The 20,617-nt window shown below is 43.3% G+C and overlaps 1 long non-coding RNA gene and 1 other non-coding gene across 2 annotated transcripts in view; one reads left to right on the top strand and one right to left on the bottom strand.

The window, feature by feature from the left end:
- The window catches only part of LOC126951655 (uncharacterized), a 50,805-nt gene that overhangs the window by 28,848 nt on the left and 1,340 nt on the right, over window positions 1-20,617 (bottom strand). The gene's annotated exons all lie outside the window — the stretch shown is intronic.
- On the top strand, window positions 15,254-15,325 carry TRNAC-GCA (transfer RNA cysteine (anticodon GCA)). Its single transcript has one exon. It is a non-coding gene; the product is annotated as a tRNA-Cys (tRNA).

The raw sequence follows: 20,617 nt of genomic DNA, 5'->3' as shown, positions 1-20,617 counted from the left end.
GTAGGAAAAAAGTTTTAGGAAAAAACTCTAACCATAACTTAAATTCCACGACCTCAAATCTAACATGAGCTGTTATACATGGCTTTAAAAAATTAATATTCTCAGATTAAATCCAGGACGGTCACAATTACTAAGAATTTGTTTTGTTTTTATTTTTCATTTTTAATTGCATTTTTATTATTTTCTTTTTACTTCCTTTACTTGTAACATTTCCCTCCTCGAGAAGGATTTGTTGAAAATGTACAGTTTTCTCGTTTTTAAATTATGTAATTTTGGCTGGGCGTGGTGGCTCACGCCTGTAATCCCAGCATTTGGGGAAGCCGAGGTGGGTGGATCACCTGAGGTCAGGAGTTCAAGACCAGCCTGGCCAACATGGTGAAACCCTGTCTCTACTAAAAATACAAAAAATTAGCCGGGAGTGGTGGCTGGTGCCTGTAATCCCAACTACTTGGGAGGCTGAGGCAAGAGAATCGTTTGCACCGGGAGGCAGAGGTTGCAGTGAGCTGAGATCGCGCCACTGCACTCCAGCCTGGGAGACAGAGGAAAACTCCGTCTCAAAAATACATACATACATACATACATACATACATACATACATACAGTAATTTCTTCCTTTACTACTTGTGTGTTAGTAAAAAAAAAAAAAAGAAGTTTACGGCATGGTAGACATATTCTTTTGGCTGTCAGGGCCCTCGAACCATGTCATTTCAAAATAAAATAATGTCATGATGCTTTGATGAGCTGAGAATTTGAATAATGAAGTTGTGTACTCACACTGTATTGTTAGGAAAAGCTTTTTGAGGACTTTAGAAAAATAACCTCTGACCTAGAATCCTGAACCCAGGTAAACCGACAGCCAAACGCGCGGGCGAAATAAAGCCGTTCCAGATGCACACCACCTAGGCGCGTGTATTAGAGCGGAGACTCCCTGAAGGAGCAGCCAGGGAGAGCCAAGGGGAAGCCGAGGACGCCCCGCGCCGCCGCAGCCTCCCCTGTCCCCAGCGGAAGGTGCCCTTGGTCACTAGGCCCTTCCTCGCGAAGCCCGCAGGCATCTCCAGCCGCGCGCAACCCTGAGCGCTCCCGTCGCCACCCACCGAGGCACAGGTGCCTTCTCCGTGAGCCGGGCCCCAGGCACAGCCACTCAGCTCTGCAACAGCCCCACGCGTCCCCAGCCCGCCCTCACCGCCGCACCCTGGGGAGCCACCTGTACGCGTCGGAGCCGCTGTCACAGCCCCCACCAGCTCCGGCGCTGGGATTACAGGCGTGAGCCACCGCGCCTATCACTTGTTATTCCCTTGCTCAGTTTTCCTAACAGTCCTTATTAGGTATGCATTAGAGTAATATTGATTTTTGTTAATGATCCTCTCCCTCCCTAGGATAGAAGCCCCACGAAGGCATAAATTTAATCTGTGTTGTTCTATGTTCCCGGTGCTTACTCACCAATCAAAAGTATTTGTTGAATAAATGGATGAATAAACAGAAAACAAAGAAAGAGATTATTATGTAGATAAATGTAAACATAAATGTTATATATAAAAATGATAAATAACTACAGTTTCTCGGGTTTAAGAACATGTGGTGGAGAAAGGGTGTAATATACCAGGTAATAATACAAGAAATATGAGAGTTCTAAGGGAAGTTAAAATACTCCAAATTCCCTATCTTAGTTTACAAGTGAGAAAATATATTATTAGAAAAATTGGGCCAGGCGCAGTGGCTCATGCCTGTAATCCCAGCACTTTGGGAGGCTGAGGTGGGTGGATCACCTGAGGTCAGGAGTTCTAAACCAGTTTGACCAACATGGAGAAACCCCATCTCTACTAAAAATACAAAATTAGCGGGGTGTGGTGGTTCATGCCTGTAATGCCAGCTACTAGGGAGGCTGAAGTAGGAGAATCGCTTGAACCCGGGAGACGGAGTTTGCAGTGAGCTGAGATGGGGTCATTGCACTCTAGCCTGGGCAACAAGAGCGAAACTCACTCTCAAAAAAAAAAAAAAAGAAAGAAAGAAAGAAAAATTAAGTATACACATTAAAAAGTACTGGGTAACCACTAAAAAATAAAGTAAAATAAAAATACATAACTTACAAACCCGTAGGGATGGGAGTAATCCAAAACAAAATAGTAAGAAGGATGAAGAAGAAGGTAGAGAAGGTAGAAGAAGGAAAAAAGAAAAGAAAATGAAAAAGGCAAAATGATAGGAATAAGTTTAAATCTATTAGTAATCACAAAAAAATTGACGAATTAAACTCAAATACATCCACAGCTAGCCATTCACAAGATATTTTCTCAAAACATAAAAATAAAGGTTAAAAATAAAGTAACTGAAAATGAGTGACCAAGAAAAGATATCACAATTTTTATATCAGAAATAAAAATTTATAGCAAAAAAATCATTAATGGAAACAGAGATTTTGCATTATAATTAAAGAAAAAAAATCCTTCAAGGTATAACAATCATGCCAAGTCTTGAACTATCTAAAGCAAAAATTGACAAAATTACTCAAAAACATTATAAATCCCCAATCAGAGATTTCTATATGACTCTGTCAGAAACAGATCAAATAGGTGAAAATATGAGTAAAGCTAAAGGATATTTTAAAAAATAAATAATAAAATTACCAAGAATATATATGTATAAATATGTTAAAATCTCTCTTGCCCTCTCTAGAGGACAAGAAAGATAAGAGAGAGCGAGAGAGAGAACCACAATCAACAAATACAGCAAATATACTATTAAAGCACTCACAGAATATTTACAAAAACTGAGCAAATACTAAAATAGAAAATAGGTCTTTAAAAAATTCTGCCAGGCACAGTAGTGCAACCCTGTAGTCAATCCCAGCACTTTGGGAGGCCACGGCAGGAGGATCACTCGACCCCAGGAGTTTGAGACCAGCCTGGGCAACATGGCAAGACCTACAACAAAAACACAAAAACTAGCTGGGCTTGGTGGCACGTACCTGTAGTCCCAGCTACTTGGGAGGCTGAGGAGGGAGGATCACTCGAGCCTAGGAGTTCCAGGCTGCAGTAAGCCGTGAGTGCACCACTGCACTCCTGCCTGGGCAGCAGAGTAATAACCTATCTCAAAAAAAAAATAAAACATCTAAGGAATCACTATTGTATGACCACAATGCAGAAACATCAGGAAACTCTAATAATATAAAAATGCCACATATGTTCAAAAACACACTACCAAAAACGACAATGTAAACATAACAAAACACTGTATATGAAAGATTTCTTTAATGCAGCATTCAAATAGATATGTTTGAAGATGAAAGAATATTCATGAGCTGATCATTCAACATAAGATTATAGAAAAATAACAATAAAGCCTAAAAATACTACGAAGGAAATTTAAAAGATACAAGGAGAAAAAAAGATATAAATCAAGAAAACAACAGAGAAGAACAAATCCAAGAGTTAGTTATTGAAACAAATCATAAATTAGACAAAGCTCTGGCTAAACTGATCAAGAAAAAGACAGAACATACAAATAAAAAACAAGAAGAGGCCAAGCGTGGTGGCTCATGCCTGTAATCCCAGCACTTTAGGAGGCTGAGGCAGGTGGATTACAAGGTCAAGAGATCCAGACCATCCTGGCTAACATGGTGAAACCTCATCTATACTAAAAATAAAAAAAGTAGCTGGGCATGGTGGTACGTGCCTGTAATCCCAGCTACTCCAGAGGCTGAGGGAGGAGAATCGCTTGAACCCAGGAGGCGGAGGTTGCAGTGAGCCGAGATTGTGCCACTGCACTCCAGCCTGGTGACAGAGCAAGACTCCATCTCAAAAAAAAAAAAAGAAGAAAGGAAAAGGGATACAAATACAGATAATGGAGAAATGCAAATTACGAGCTACCATAAACAAGTTTATAACAACAATTAAATACGTGTAACTATAAAATTGTTACATAATTTCATCTTATGTACTCAGATGAAATTTATATCTTTTAAATAAATTTAATAAATGGTCAAAAATTTCATTTAAAAATGGACAAAACAAAGACGGCTTTACAGATGATTTCTACAAAACTTTTGTGAACAAATGTGAACCTGGGCTGGATGCAGTGGCTCACACCTGTAATCCCTAAACTTGGGGAGACTGATGGAGGTGGATGGCTTGAGTCCAGGAGTTCAAGACCAGTCTGGGCAACATAACAGGACCCTGTATTTACTAAAAATATAAAAACTTAAGCCAGGCATGCTGGCACACACTATGGTCCCAGCTACTCTGGAGGCTGAGGCAGGAGGATAGCTTGAGCCCTGAGAGGTGGAGGCTACAGGGAGCCATGATCACACCACTGCACTTCAGTATGGGTGACAGTGAGACCTGTCTCAACAAGAAACAAAACAAAAACAAAAACATCAAATGTGAACCTGAAACAGCCAAACTTCAAGATGGATCCTGAGTGGCTAACTGGAACTAAATGTAACACGGAGCCAAGCCACCATTTGCCGACTAGGGGGTCATGCAAAACCCTTTGCTTTTCTCCCAAAGCCCACATCTTTTTATCTTTGTGGCTTTTCTCCCAAAGCCCACATCCTTTTATCTTTGTGGCTTTTCTCCCAAAAGCCCACATCTTTTTATCTTCGGGACTTTCAGTGCTCATGTGCCTCAGCCACTCAGGGCTGAGGCGTATCAACCAATCAAAGCTCAGCTCTATTGACCGACCAGAATTCCTCTGTATCAATCAATCAGTAGTCAGCTGGGCGACAACAGGACCCTGTATCTACAAAAAATACAAAAAATTAGCTGGGCGTCGTGGTGTATTGACCAATCAAAACTCAGCTGCCTCAATCAGAACTAGCAAGTTTCAACCTTTCATTTGCATAAACGGACCTTACAGAGAACCTGGGCAGAAACTTTTGTGTAAAACCCAGCCTTCCTTTTGGTCTCTGGAAGGCATCTTCATTTTACATCAGAGGGTATGCCTCCCTGGTTTGCAAAATGTTCCTGGAATAAAATCTGTTTCCTCCAAAGTCCTTTTTCAGAGAGCTTTTGTTCACACTTTCAAGAAACAGATCATTCCTGTCTCTCCCAGATGGTAGGAAAAGAACTACCCAATCTATTTTATAAGGCTAGTATAACATCATCTCCAAAGTCAGACAAAGATTGTACAAGAACGTACAGATAAACTCCACTTACAAAATTAAATATAAAACTTCTTAATAAATATTAGTAAATTAAACCTAACAATGTTTTTTAGAAATAATTTATTATTAGGGAGGGTTTATTCTAGGAATACAAGGATGTTTCTTCACTAGGAAATTGGTTAATGTAATCCATCACATTAATATATTACAGGAGAATAATTATATGATCTCAATAGATGAGGATTTGATAACATTCAATATATATTCATATTTTATTTTTTTAAAAAAGCTCATAGCAAATTAAGAATAGCAATAAATTTCCTTCACCTGATAAGCAGAATTCACCATGAACCAATAGCAAACATAATACATGAGAAGCTATCCTGTTAAATTCAAAAACAAGGACGCCCACCATCACTCTTACTATTCAACATCATATTAGACATCCTAACCTCTACAATAAGAAGATACATTAAAAGAATAAGGACTGAAGAGAACAATTGCTCTTTTTTCAGATATTATGATTGCCAACACTTAAAGCATAAACAAATTATTAGGACAACATCGTTCAGCAAGATTACTGAGTGCAAAATTGATCTATAACAATGACTATCATTCCTCACAAACCTGCAGTAATCAACTAAATAATGAATTACAGTAAAACTCCTACTAACAACAAAAACAAAAACTATAAGGTAACTAAAAATAAAGTAATATATGTGTAAGCTCTTTACAGACAAAATGATAAAATATTACTGAAGGATATAAAGGAAACCTGAATTAATGGAGATGATACCATATTCACAGAAGAGGAACTCAATATTATAAAGATGCCAGTCCTCTCCAATTTTATTATTTTGTTTGATGTAATTAAAGCAATAGTTAAAAAGGATTTTAGTAGAACTTGAAAAAACAATATAAAATAAAGAACAGCAGGGGTTTAAGACTTGCCATGACAATTTCAGATATGAAAACAAGAAGTTAGGGACTTGTTCTACCAGATGATGCGACCTATAAAGGGATTTAAACTGGTGAAGCATAGCAACAGACAGACAAACAAATGGAACAGAAAATGTGCCCCATGCATAGGTGGGAACTCGGTATTGGAAAAGGGTGAATGTATGTCCTGCTTTACTTGGGACAGTCCCAGTTTATGCTTATTGTCCCAGCACAAATGTGAATAACATTCCCTTTCACTCTTATAAGTTTCAGGTTGGGGTTGGGTGTGGTGGCTCACGCCTGTAATCCTAGCACTTTGGGAGGCTGAGGTGGGTGGGTCACTTGAGGTCAGGAGTTCAAGACCAACCTGGCCAACATGGTGAAACCCCATCTCTACTAAAAATACAAAAATTAGCCAGGCATGGTGCCGGGTGCCTGTAATCTAAGATACTCGGGAGGCTGAGGCAGGAGACTCACTTAAACCCAGGAGGCGGAAGTTGCAGTGAGCTGAGATCATGCCACTGCACTCCAGCCTGGACAAGAGAGCGAGACTCAGTCACAAAAAAAAAAAAGAAAAGAAAAGGAAAAAAAAAAAAGTTTCAGGTTGGATGATTAATATATGGTCCTCCTACATATGATGAAAGTGGAATTACAAACTAGTGGGGGAAAATACTGAATTGTTCAACAAATGACATTGAAATAACTAGTTTTCCATACTAAAACAACACCACCACCACAACAAAAAAACTTAGAATCCTCACCATATAAAAAGGTAGATTCTGGGTGAATTACATAACTAAATGTGGGTAAAAACTTTTAAAATTAAACAACACAAAAGGCACAAACTATTTTTAAAAAGATAAATCAATTTGTCTTCATCAAAATAAAAAGTAAAATATGATATTTAAAATGAGTGATGGTTGTTTATCAATGGTTAGAGGCGAGATATCATTTGTAGTGTTTCACCAAATTATCTTTACCTGGCTTAAAGACAGCTAGATTGAACCATAGGTTAAATTTCCAAAACTGTTTATTTGATTTCATATTCTTTATTTCCACTAAGCTTAAGAATCAGCCGGGCGCGGTGGCTCAAGCCTGTAATCCCAGCACTTTGGGAGGCCGAGATGGGCGGATCACGAGGTCAGGAGATCGAGACCATCCTGGCTAACACGGTGAAACCCCATCTCTACTAAAAAATACAAAAAACTAGCCGGGCAAGGTGGCAGGCTACTGCACTCCAGCCTGGGGGACAGAGCGAGACTCCGTCTCAAAAAAAAAAAAAAAAAAAAAAAAAAGAATCATAACTTTTTAAACTTTTATTTTTTATTTATTTTGGAGACAGGGTCTCACTCTGTTGCCCAAGCTGGAGTGCAGTGGCACGATCTCGGCTCACTGCAACCTCCACCTCCCAGGGTTCAAGTAATTCTCATGCCTCAGCCTCCTAAATAGCTGGGACTACAGGGGTGCACCACCATGACTGATGAATTTTTGTATTTTTAGTAGAGATGGGGTTTTGCCATGTTGCCCAGGCTGGTCTCAAACTCCTGACCTCAAGTGATCCACTTGTCTCGGCCTCCCAAAGTGCTGGGATTACAGGTGTGACCCACCACGCCCAGCCAAGAATCATAACTTAAAGGTCAGAAGGAATGGCAGCAAATGTTTGGGGAGTCTGGCAGATAGTTATGAATATTCCTATTAAAGGAACCCAGAAATTAAATTTCTTACTAAAGACTGCTCTCAGCATTCACTCGGATAATACATTGACAAGTCCTTAAGTCTAGAGAGGTGAATATTCCGACATGGGAGACACTAGTGAAGGAATTTCTAGTCCACTCTTTAACTCTGGGAGGTATTTCTTTAGACTGAATTGTAGCATTCAAATGTAGTTTCAAAATATGCCAAATAATACACCATTGATTTCTTTCTATACCACGGATGAAGAAAATCATCAAGCATAGAGAATAAGCTAGATACTCAACTATCCAACTGTATGCACCACAGACAGTCTTCTTAATCAAACAACAACAAAGTATGGTACCGAAGCCCTGGTGTGATAAATTCTGGGTATTCAAAATACATGTATGCCTGAGATATTCCTCTTGAGCCATGCCTCTCCATGTCACAGAAATGGTCCTTATCAGCATTTTGAAGAAACATTTTCATCTCCTCTCTCATTTCAAACACTCGTGAAAGCACTCTTAGTGACACAGGATTTTTTTCCGTGCCAGTTCCCCAACCAGAAACCTCTGTGGCCCGTGGCTCGGGCCACTCGGCCCAGCAGGCTGCGCTCAGCCCATACTACTGCCCTGGATCCCATGCCTCCAAAGGCGATCCAGGCGCGGAGTGGCCAGGGGTAGGTGAGCAAGTGAGTGTGGAGTCTGGCCACTGTGCACAGCCAGGCACGCCAGCTGCTGTGGCAGTGGGCAGCTCCAGGCACCAGCACAGGCACCAGCTCTGGTTCCACGCAAGGTTGCAGCTGGACCAGACGTATGGCAAGCAGCTTCTACTTGGGGCACTGTTGTCTGGACAGGGGAAACGCCATGGCACCCAAAAGCTTGGAGATGCCATAAGCCACAGAGCCCCAAAAAGGGTGTTACAGCCCTGGTTCTGGGAGCCCCTAGGTCTGAGCTCCCTTAAGGGCCACCGCTCTTCTCTCCTGTTGCCTGCGAACTGGCGAGCCGGAAGGCATGTTTCAGCCCTGCTTGTGTCTGTTTCAGCCCTGTTTGTGTCTGTTTCAGCCCTGTTTGCGTCACAGCTCTTTCAGTCTTGCCATTTGGTGGGTCCCCAGTTCTTGTCCCACGTCCAGGAAGATTGAGGTACATGGACAACTGGAGGGTGAGCAAGGTAGAAAAGAGTTTCCTTGAGCGAGAGAACAGCTCAATGAAGACCCGAAGTGCGTAGCTCCTTCCTGTAGTGGGTAGTCTGGCCATCTGTCCAAGTCTGGCTGAGTCCAGCGTTTTCATGGGTTCAGAAGGGAAGAAGTATGTGCTGACTGGTCCATGGGTGACCATGGGTGGCCCAGGAAAGCACCATAAGTTCTCACTCTCTGCCGAGGGCTGCACTCAGAACTGACAGCCTGGCCCCCAGGCTTCAGGCCATCCCTGACTTGATGGTGGGCGAGGACCTGCCCCTTTCTACCCAAAAACCTGTCTGCCTCCTGCCATAGACATGCCATCCATGGCACCCAGGCTGTTCATGCCAAGGGCACCTGACAGGCCCACACTGAGCCACCCCCAGTCTCCGTGCTGTGCTTCTCAGTGTCCAAAGTCTGGAGGGGGCTGAGGCAGCAAGGAGCTGGCATGTCAGCACCACCCCAAGTACATGCACACACACCCAGCTGGGTCATGACAGTGCCCAGGCTCAGCCACAACTTTGCTCTGCACTGGAGCAGCAGGCACTGGGAATGGGGAGAGGCCTGGGAATGGAGGTAGGCACTTTCAAGCCTGAGGGAACATGGGTTTCCTGGGCCCCTAAGACCGCAGGGATGCCTAGGTCCAGAGCCCTGGCTGGGTGGCTGCCCCTGTACCTGGGAAGGTGGGGCTCCCACCCCGTCAACTCAGTAGGAGGCAGGGCTCCCACCTGTTCCTGCCCCCCCACCTCCCCCCCACACACTGGCTCTGCAGAGTGCACACCTGGGCTGCGCCTATCCCGCTGCAGTTGGTGTCTTTGCAGCAGCTGCTCCAGACGGGCCACTGCTGCCATCATTAGTGGCCAGCACACATCAAAAAGCAGAATCCTGTACTCTTTCCCTGTTGCTTTGGCCAGGAGGTGAAAACAATATATGTTTAGAGATGGCAGGGATGCCTAGGTCCAACAATGACAGCCTAGGCTGCCATTTTGTCAGTGCCAGTTTTCACTATTTCCTTCCACAGTGATCAAGAAACATATTTTCTCTGCAAATGAAACAGTAGGTGGATTAACATTTAGGAGCAGGCTCTCCTGTGTGGCACTGCCCTTGGTGGCTGCACCCAGCTGGGCCTAGTGAAACTGATACCCACACACTTTTTCTAACATCAATGTACCTCATCGGATAAGCATGAATCACCTGGAAAGTATCTTCTCCAGAGCAGAGGTTGTCAGTGATGAGCAGAACAAGGAGTTCAGAAGCACTTTCCTTGCATCTGGTTCAGACTCTGCTCATCAATAATTTCATCCAGAATTAAGCAAAGTATTTGTTACTGTACCCACAGATCATAAGAGATCAGCTGCACTGTTCATCTGAAATGCAACAATCACCAGTTTGCTCTGTCTTTCTGTCTCAACTTGATCTCTATCATTAACTTCATACCTGATTTATCATCTTCCTGGGGAAAATTGATTTATAATCACTTTTGCTATTCCTGGAATACAGTAGCATCCACTCTTGGCCCCTGCCAACCATGTCTCTTCTCTACAGTCAGAGAAATGGAGGCTGCATTTCTGCCCGAACTTTCTGTGAGATATTACTGGTCATGACAATAAATTCTCCCTTTTGGGTTCCGCTACCCTCAGGTTAATTTTGTTACTTGCAGCACAGTTCATTCCTTGCGTGAGATGAATCTACCTTAGCACATTTCTATGGAGAAAGAGGCATTGAAGATAGAGGAGAGAGAGCTAGGAGGAGGTTTGCTGAACCAGGAGCTAAAGTCAGGAGCTGGTGTGCATAGAAGCAACAGCATGAGAGAGGGGCGACCTTTAGGAAAGAAAGGACAGTAGAGGGGAGGGAAGATGGAGTGTGGATGGGGAAAGACAGGGAGTCTTTTGATGGCGTGAAGCGTTGAGGGAGCAGAGGCCAAAACCAGTTTAATCTGGTCATTGCTGTATCCCAGCATCTAGCACAATGTCTGGAGCATGACATACACTGAAATGTTAGTTAAAGAAATGAAGGAGGTCAGGCCAAGTGGCTCCTTACTTTTTCTGACATAGAAGGCAAGGTCAAGCACTGCTTCCTGTGAGAGTGAGAGATGAGGAGGAGGGGGCTGGAGTAGGGTAGAGGGCTGGGGGTTGGTCGCGTTGCTAGAGAGTCCCCTGCCCCATAATAATACTTCCCCTGACACTGACTGCACACCTGTGTCCCCGCAGTGGAGGATCCCTTTCCAGGTCAGTTCTAGAAAAACATGGATGACTTTGACTTTGTTTTCTTTTTGTCGTTGGTTTGTTTTTGTTTTTGAGACAGAGTCTTGATCTGTCGCCCAGGCTGGAGTGGTGCAGTGGCATGGTCTCGGCTCACTGCAACCTCTGCGTCACAGGTTCAAGCGATTCTCCTGCCTCAGTCCCCCGGTAGCTGGGATTATAAGCACGCACCACCACGTCTGGTTAATTTTTGTATTTTTACTAAAGACAGCGTTTCACCATGTTGGTCAGGCTGGTCTTGAATTCCTGACCTCAGGTGATCCGCCTGCCTCGGCCTCCTACTGGGATTACAGGCATGAGCCACCACACCCAGCTCTTAACATCTCTTCTTATAAGGATATTAGTCATATTAGGGCCCACCTAATCCTGTGTGACTCAACTTGATTACATCTGCGAAGACCCTCATTCTAACTAGGTCACACTCACAGGTACTGGGGGTAGGACTTGAACATCCCTACATGGAAGGCCTGCCCTCTGCTGGGACATGCGGAAGCAGCAGCAGAGTCTTGGATGTGGCGCCAAGAGCTAAAAGGTGCCAATTAAGTATGTTAATATGCAAGGGGTTATATCTTCGGGCAGCATTCGGCTGCAGAGCCAGAGGTCCCTGGTTCAAAGTCACATCCATCTTGTTTACTTGCTATTTTTATTCACAAAAGGTGGCTGAGAAAGTAAAACTGAGCTAAGAGAGAGAATAAAAACATGCTCAAATAACACTGGGTGGGACTAAAGACAGCTATAAAGTCACAGAAAAGACCGTCTTTCCTGGACACACCGCAGCTCTAAAACGTCACGACAGTCTCCTTTGAGAGATTACTATTTTCTTAATTGCTGAGAAATCTTGTTCTCTAAAACCATAGACTGTCAGAAACTTTGAAATATTATCAGGAAAAATGAAACAGCGCACTTAAAAATTGTTTAGATTAAAACAACTCAAATTTATTCTCATACAGTTCTGGAGACCTGGAATCCAAAATCAATTTCAGTGGTCTGAAATCAAGGTGTCAGTGGGGACATACACCCTCCAAAGGCTCCAGGATGTGTTTCCTTTCCTTTTCCAACCTCTAGAGCTGAAATAGTACTCTTTTGCCTGGAGGACACAAGTTGCTTTGAGGCAGAGAAGCAGCCTCAACTTCTGACCCATGTACAAAACTTCAGATAAGAGGCTTCTGGACACAGCATCTCATGTCTATTTCAAGGTGTAGTATCTGGGAAACAGAAGCCCAGGCCCACGGTGCAGCCCACACCCAAGGCCCATCTCCACAGCCACAGCCTTGCTTTGCTTAGAGTCCGCTTCACTGAAATTTCCCCAAGCCTCCAGCCTTGCCCCAAAGCCTGTTTGTTTGTTTGATGAAGCCCCCCGGGGTTCCTTGGTGCACACTCTCCCTCAATGCAGGGGTGAATAAACTTGACTTTGTCTACCGTGATGCTAAGAGGCTGGGGCTGGCACAGTGAGGCGACATCACCACCTCATCTCCTGCTGGCCTGCATGAGTTTGGATGAAGACAGAGCCCCAAGTAATCTTCTGGTCCTGACCACTGCACCCCTAGCAAGGGCTCTGGGACTTTGCCCTGCTCAGCCCTCTACTGGGATTTAACTCTTTGTGATGTTTCCCCTCTTTTTCTCAAATAGACACATACCCTTTCTTTAACCTGTGTCCCTTTTTCTCTTTCCTTTCCCAGGCACTCTTTTTATTTATTTATTTTAACTTTTAATTTTGTTTAGAGACAGGGTCTCGCTCTGTTACCCAGGCTGGAGTGCAGTAGTGCAATCACGGCTCACTATAGCCTCGAACTCCTAGGCTCAAGCGATCCTCCTGCCTCAGCCTCCCAAGTAGCCAGGACTACAGGTGCATACCACCATGCCTGGCTAAATTTTTCATCTTTATTTTTGTAGAGGTGGGGTCTTGCTACATTGCCTAGCCCGGTCTCAAACTCCTGGCCTCAAGCAATCCTGCCTTGGCCCTCCAAAGTGATGGGATGACAGGCTTGAGCCACTGCACCCAGCCCAGACATTTCTTCATCAAGGTGTGCTCTATTTCAGAGGTCAGGAAAAGATAGCCCACAGCCAAATCCTGCCTGCTTTCTGTTTTTGTAAATAAAGTTTTACTGAAACACAGCCACACTCATTCATTTACTTATTGTCTATAGCTGTTCTCAAACAACAGCAGAGCTGAGCAGTTGCGACAGAGACCATCTGGGCCACCGAGCCGAAACACTTACTATCCAGCCCCTGGAAGAAAAGTCTGCTCACCCAGCTCTGTCTTCACAACTCTGTCAATTCCATTCATTCCTCAACTCCAGGCCAGCTGTCTTCCCTGCCCGCCTGCTATCTTCTACCAAAACTGCCTTCCAATGATACTACTCAGTTGCCAATAAATATATATAAACACTTAGACCAATGCCTGGCACAGAATATGCATTGTGTAAGAGGTGTTATTAGTAGTCTCTTTTTTTTTTTTTTTTTGAGACACAGTCTCAATCTGTCACCCAGGCTGAAGTGCAGTGGCATGGTCTCGGCTCACTGCAACCTCCGCCTCCTGGGTTTAAGTGATTCTCCTGCCTCAGCCTGCTGAGTAGCTGGGATTACAGGCATGCGCCACCATGCCCAGCTAATTTTTGTATCTTTAGTAGTGACAGGGTTTCACCATGTTGGCCAGGCTGGTCTTGAACTCTTGATCTCAGGTGACCTACCCACCTTGGCCTCCCAAAGTGCTGGGATTACAGGCATGAGCCACTGTGCCTGGCCTATTATGTTTTTTAAATTATTATTGTCCCCTTCCTCCTTCTTTTTAGAACTCTCTTCTCCCCCCTTTGCTTTCAGGACACTGCTCCTTCCCCCTCCTCCTCCTGCCTGGCTGGCCACTCTTTCCTCTGCCCATGTAAAACAAAACTCTCTTCTTCTCATTCCATGGTTCTTGCAGAAAACTCACACGCAGGAAGTCCACACTCAAATTCCTCCTCCTCCTCCCTCCTCTGTCTTCTCCCTTTCCTCTTATTCCTTCCCTCCCCTCTCCTTCCCCTCCCTGCTTCTCTTTCTCCCCTCTTCTTCCTCTTCCCTATTCTCTCCCTCTCCTCTACTTCTCTCTTCCCTTCCTCCCTCTCCTCCTCTCCTTCCTCCCTTGCCCCTTCCCCCTCCTCCTATTCCTCCTAAGTGCTGCGTCAGTGATTGGCACTGCTAACTCTCCAAATCCCCAAGCCAGACACCTGGGAGTGAGCCTCGCCTGCCCTCAGTGGTACTGCCCCTGTATGCCACCTGCAGAGGTAGCATCCGCACTCCTAGTGCCTGGCCAGGTCTGCTCTCCTCCAGCCCAGTTCCTCCTGTACACACCCGTCCTCTGGAATGCCCCCCTCTCCTGCCAGTTCCATTCCCTAAGCCTCAGTTCTCTGTATCCTATGCCTCTCCAAAATAAGAAGTCATAGGACAAGCAGCTTGCCATGGTCCATGGTTTAAACCCTGGTGCCCACCACCTGCTCTGGCTGATCCCTGGGGCTGGGTCATGGAGTGTGAGGACTGGCTCCAGGGGTGCAGTTCATGCACCAGTTCAAATCCTGGAGTTCCCCATTAGCTTTTCCTTATAGAAAGTGCTTCCCATGTAGTACATTTCTGATCTTCTAAGAACATATTCTAGCCCCTCCATGGTCTTGGGTGTGTATAAATCTATTCATATGACTCTGTCTATGAAGTCTTTACCATTTTTAAGCCAATAGAAGACAGGGACAAGAGAACATAAAAGAGTCTCTTTTAGTAACAGGGTCCTGAACTCAAAGTCAGAAAGAGTCAATAAGGAGTGTGTGTGCCTGGGAAGAACATTAATGTTGAAATTCTATTGTCAAATGTGCACTGTGAAGGGCACAGACGAGTGAATCTGAAAGCCCTTCCAGTTCTAAATGCCAGTGTCAGTCCTCTTCCTGAAAGTACAAGGAAGCTGCTACAGGAAGGGGAACTGTCACTTGTTTTGCATCAGGGAGATAAAATTGTAGTTAGGGAGGTTTGGCAGCTTTGAGGAGGCCCAGCTGGAATGAGCATCTGTGGTAAAATTTTATAGGAATGTTGGGCATGACTGCACAGATATAAAAGGTCTTGCTTAGGCTCACACTTCTGCCAGGGGGTATAGCTCAGGGGTAGAGCATTTGACTGCAGATCAAGAGGTCCCTGGTTCAAATCCAGGTGCCCCCTGCTGTCTTCTTATTTTACTCTCCGGAGCTGGTGTTGAAGATTCAGCACCCTTCTCCAATCTTAAATCTCAGGATACTGAGCCTCCCTAAATCTGGGAAAAAGCCAGGAGCAACTTAAAACCCTGTCACTGAGCATCACAGTCTCAGAGTGATCAATTCCTTGAACTCGGACTTTTTCACTTACCAAAGGCTTTGTTCTACCTTGCCTGGTTTTGTTTCACTTTTTCTACACGTTTTCATGACCCCAAATCAGTGAAGTGCAGGTAAATGTTTAACGACCAGCTCTGAGGGGGGTGATTTGTAGTGTTTTCCAATTTCACAGAGTGAAAAATAATCCCACCACGGCAAATTTCAAGCTACAAATATGAGATGATGAACATGGAGTTGGGAAGGTGAGCTAACAAATGGCTGTCTGCTGCAAGCTAGCTCAAACATAACACTGCCCCAGTCCACCTTCCCGACAGAGGCCTGGGCTCTCTGGCCGTGCTCTATCTTCACAATACCTACTGACATGAGAGCAGTGGTTCTCACTCACCCATTCATCCATGGAATCATTCATTCTTTCGTCATCTGATTCCTACTCAATGCCACACAGGAAAGACAGAGATGAGTAAGAACTGTCTGTGGTGAGTAAAATAGTCCAATGAAGAAATGATCCAGGCAATGAAAAGGATAGATGAACAAAAAAAGAAGGGGCACTATTTTTAAATGAAATGTTCTGTTACCATTAAGATTCTCAACTACATAATCTAAAACGCCTCCTACCTCAAAACACCCAGAAATGCAAGACAAGATACAGTAAATATATATTCTTACATAGAGCTGAGCTCTCATAACAGTGAAGGCTATCTCTGGGGTGGCAGTGGCGGATGAACTAAAACCCAGATAGGTAAATATGAGCTGATCCTGGGAATGCCTGTGGTGGTTGTGGTGAGCTAACCAAGGTGCTTCAGTTTACACAGCCATCTGGGTACAGGAGATTTGGCCTAAGACCTGAGTCCACCTTCTCTTGTACCAAGTCAAACTCTTAGAGAGCCATAATATTAGTAAAAGCATTGGGGAAAAAAAAAAAAAAAAAAAAAAAAGCATCCACTAGCATAAGAACACAGGACATTTTTCTCTTTCTGGGGAGGCAGAGGGCATCGCCCCTGAGAATCCATAACCATACATCTACCTTCACACTTGTTAGGGCTTTGAATTTATGCTACCTACATGGTTCAGAAATTCCTCAACCTGAAAGTTAACATAAAAAGTACTCAGGCTAACAATGATTCTAGAGTATCCCCTGGTGGCTCACACCTGTAATCCCAGCACTTTGGGAGGCCGAAGTGGGTGGATCATCTGAGGTCAGAAGTTCAAGACCAGCCTGGTCAACATGGTGAAACCCCATCTCTACTAAATATAGAAAAATTAGCCAGGTGTGGTGGTGGGCACCTGTAATCCCAGCTACTCAGGAGGCTGAGGTGGGAGGATCATTTGAACCCTGGAGGCAAAGGTTGCAGTGAGCCGAGATTGTGCCATTGTGCTCCAGCCTGGGCAACAAGAGTGAAACTTCGTCTCAAAAAAAAAAAAAAAAAAAAAAAAAAAAAAGTACTCAGGCTAACAATGATTCTAGAGTATCAAACAAGGACATACCCTCAAGCCAGACTGCACAGGATTCCTACTGATAAAGCCTGGCTTAAGATGGCCTTACAATTCAAAGTAATAAATATACAAGGAACCAGCCTATTATGAGTGAGAACCACCAAACAAAATAAAGTCATAAAGTCAGGCCATAGAGTTACCAGACAGATCCTATAAAGTAAGGGTAGTTAAAAATCTTAAAGACATGAGGAATTGAAAGCATGGACACCTATGATTTTTTTAAAGATAAAGCAGATACATCTAACATGAAAAGTGCAGTCACTAAAACTGATCATTTAATTAACATTAAACACACATTAGGCAAAGCTAAAGAGAGATTTAGGAATGAAAGAATGTAAATCTTTTAAAAATTACTAGGAATGAAGCACAAAGGCCTAAAAAAATGAAAAATATGAAAGAGTAACTAAAAGAGATGGTGCAGAATAAAGGGGTCCAACAAATGTCAAATACAAATTCCACAAGAAGAAAGTGTAATGGAAAAGAGACAATATTCATTTCACTTTTATTTATTTATTTATTTTTTGAGACAGAGTCTCGCTTTGTCACCCAGGCTGGAGTGCAGTGGTGCAATCTCAGCTCACTGCAATCTCTGCCTCCTGGGTTCAAGCAACTCTCCTGCCTCAGCCTCCTGAACAGCTGGGATTGGAGGCATGTGCCGCTATGCCTGGTCAATTTTTTGCATTTTCAGTAGAAACAGGGTTTCACCATATTAGCCAGACTGGTCTTGAACTCCTGACCTTAGGTGATCTGCCCACCGTGGTCTCCCAAAGTGCTGGGATTACAGGCGTGAGCCACCATGCTCAGCCTGGGAAGAGGCAATATTAAAAGATATAATAGCTGAGAATTTTCCAGACTTGTACAAAGATGTGACACCTCAGATTTAGGACTCATGAGTTCCAAGAAAGATAAATAAAAGATCCATACCTAGTCACATTGCAGCGAAACTTCATGATACCACAGATAAAGAGATGTTGTTTTTTTAGACGGAGTTTCGCTCTTGTTGCCCAGGCTAGAGTGCAATGATGTGATCTCTGCTCACTGCAACTTCTGCCTCCTGGGTTCAAGCGATTCTCCTGCCTCAGCCTCCCGAGTAGCTGGGGTTACAGGCATGCACCACCATGCCTGGCTAATTTGTTTGTATTTTTACTAGAGTCAGGGTTTCTCCAGTTGGTCAGGCTGGTCTCAAACTCCTGACCTCAGCTGATCCTCCCGCTTCAGCCTCCCAAAATGCTAGGATTACACATGTGAGCCACCAAGCCCGGCCAAAGAGATTATCTTAAATGAAGCCAGAGAAGTTAAATCATATGTAAAGGAATAATTAGACTGACAGCAGACTTTTCAACAGCAACAATGAAAGTCAGGAGACAATGGAACAAAATATTTAAAGTGTGAAACAGTTCTCTCCCTAGCTAAACTATCATTCAGGAGTGAGAAAAATGTAAGACATTTTATATAACTGAAAGTATCTACTTCTAAAATATCCTTGCTGAAAGAAATTTTAAAAGTTGTGCTTCAGGAAGAACATTGAACCCAGAAGGAAGAAGAAAGAAGCAAGAAAAAAGAGTGAACAAAGATAGTGGTGAGCACACTGGTAAGTCCAAACAGCATAGATTGTATAAAACAAAAACAATTACTTTAAATGTCAGGAGAGAGTCTTAAAAACAAGATGTAACTAAAAAGAACAATAATTACACACAAGACAGAAGGGGAATAGTGTGATTAAACTCATATTCAAAAAGCTTTCTATCATTTGGGAGAAGATCAGAAATAGTCATTAATATTAGATTCTATTAAACCAAATATGTGTGTAAAGTTACAGACTAACCCCTAAACGAATAGAAAAGGAAAGCATAACTTTCAAATCAGTAGATTAATGATTATGATAGAGACTGTCATATTGGATTCAGCAGCAACAACAAAATCTAGCTACATGCTGTTATGTGACACACATCTGAAAGTAAATATACACAAAGTTTGAAAGTAAAAGGACAGGAAAAGATATATCAAAGAAACACTCGCCAAAATAAAGTTAGTGTAGCTGCAGCAATATCAAACAAAATGGATTATAGACAAAGACTATTATTAGGGAGAGTGTTACTTTCTAATAATAAAATGAACAATTCTCCAGGAAAATACTACAATTCTAAATTTGTAAGCACATAGCTTCCAAATACATGAAGCAAAAATTCTCACAAATTCAGGGAGAAATTGACAAATGCACAAACTTGATATGAGACTTTAACACCTCTTTAGTAACTGATAGTTCCAAAGGCAAAAAGATGATAAGCTATAGAAGGCATAAACATGACTGATAAGCTTGATTTTATAGCTCTAACTAGATTCTACACCAACATTAGAATATATGTACTCTTTCAGGCAAACATGGAACATTTTCAAACATCTGTTGCACACTTGGCCACAAAGCAGTCTCAGAAAATTCTAAAAAATCAACATCACATACTACATTCTCTGACCATAAGGCAAAACTCAAAAACAAAATGATAACTCATAAAAAAGATTCTCATTTGGAAATTAAAAAGTACTTTTAAATAACCTCATGGATAGAAAAAGAAATAATAATGAAAATCAGAAAATATTTTAAAGTTGTAGCCATTTTTACATGGAGGTCTGGCCAGCACAATTTGCCTTTAGATTCATTTGGGAAAAGTGCTGACTAGTTCACCAAAAGTCAATTCACAGAATGACCAGATAGCCAAAAGCCAAATATGGTAAAAGCTAAACCACCGAATATCAATTTGCTAAACAACCAATCTGAATTATTGAATTTTTGTTTGTTCGTTTGTTTGTCTTTGAGACAGGGTCTTGCTCTGTCACCCAGACTGGAGTGCAGTGGTGTAATCTTGGCTCACTGCAATCCCCCTCCACCTCCTAGGCTCAAGCAATTCTCCCACCCCAGCCTTCCAAGTAGCTGGGACTACAGGGGTGCACCTCTGCACCTGGCTAATTTTTGCATTTTTTTGTAGAGATGGGGTTTTGCCATGTTGCCCAGGCTGGTTTAGAACTCCCAGGCCCAAGCAATTCCCCAGCCTTGGCCTCCCAAAGTGCTAGGATTACAGGTGTGAGCCACCGTGCCTGGCCCCAGTCAAGGATTTTTTAAAGATGTGTTTCATCTCCACTCCTGCCTTTGTCTGTGTCCAGAGCCACCCAATAAACCTGGTTCAGGACAGGTCTTCACAACTATTTTTTAACGCACACACACAGGCTGAGGTAAACACAGGTCTGCAGGGTCAAAGGTGCAACTAAAATTTGGGGGATGGGGTGCTAGGAAGTGTCTCCATAATTTAAATAATTGGCCATCCAGCAAATTTCATGTTGGTGAACTGCTTTTAGTGACTGATGGCCCACAAATGGGGCAGGAAGCCTAGCCAGGAAGTGGAAGTTTGAGTCAAAGAGGTGCCAAGAATCTGCACATGTTAAAACAAAGGTGCATCTTACTTGGATAGAGATTTCTTTCTAAAAGAGTTTACGTTTAAGGCAGGGATCCCCAACCCCTGGGCTATGGCCCAGTACCAGTCCTGGCCTGTTAGGAGCTGGGCAGTGCAGCAGGAGGTGAGCTGCGGGCAAGTCAGGGGAAGCTTTATGTGTAGTTACAGCCACTCCTCCTTGCTCGCATTACCCCTGAGGTCTG

The sequence above is a fragment of the Macaca thibetana genome, chromosome 3 (genome assembly GCF_024542745.1).
Source record: "Macaca thibetana thibetana isolate TM-01 chromosome 3, ASM2454274v1, whole genome shotgun sequence".
Classification (NCBI taxonomy): domain Eukaryota; kingdom Metazoa; phylum Chordata; class Mammalia; order Primates; family Cercopithecidae; genus Macaca; species Macaca thibetana.
Note: the sequence above shows the minus strand (reverse complement) of the source record. Positions and strands in the feature narration are given on the sequence as shown.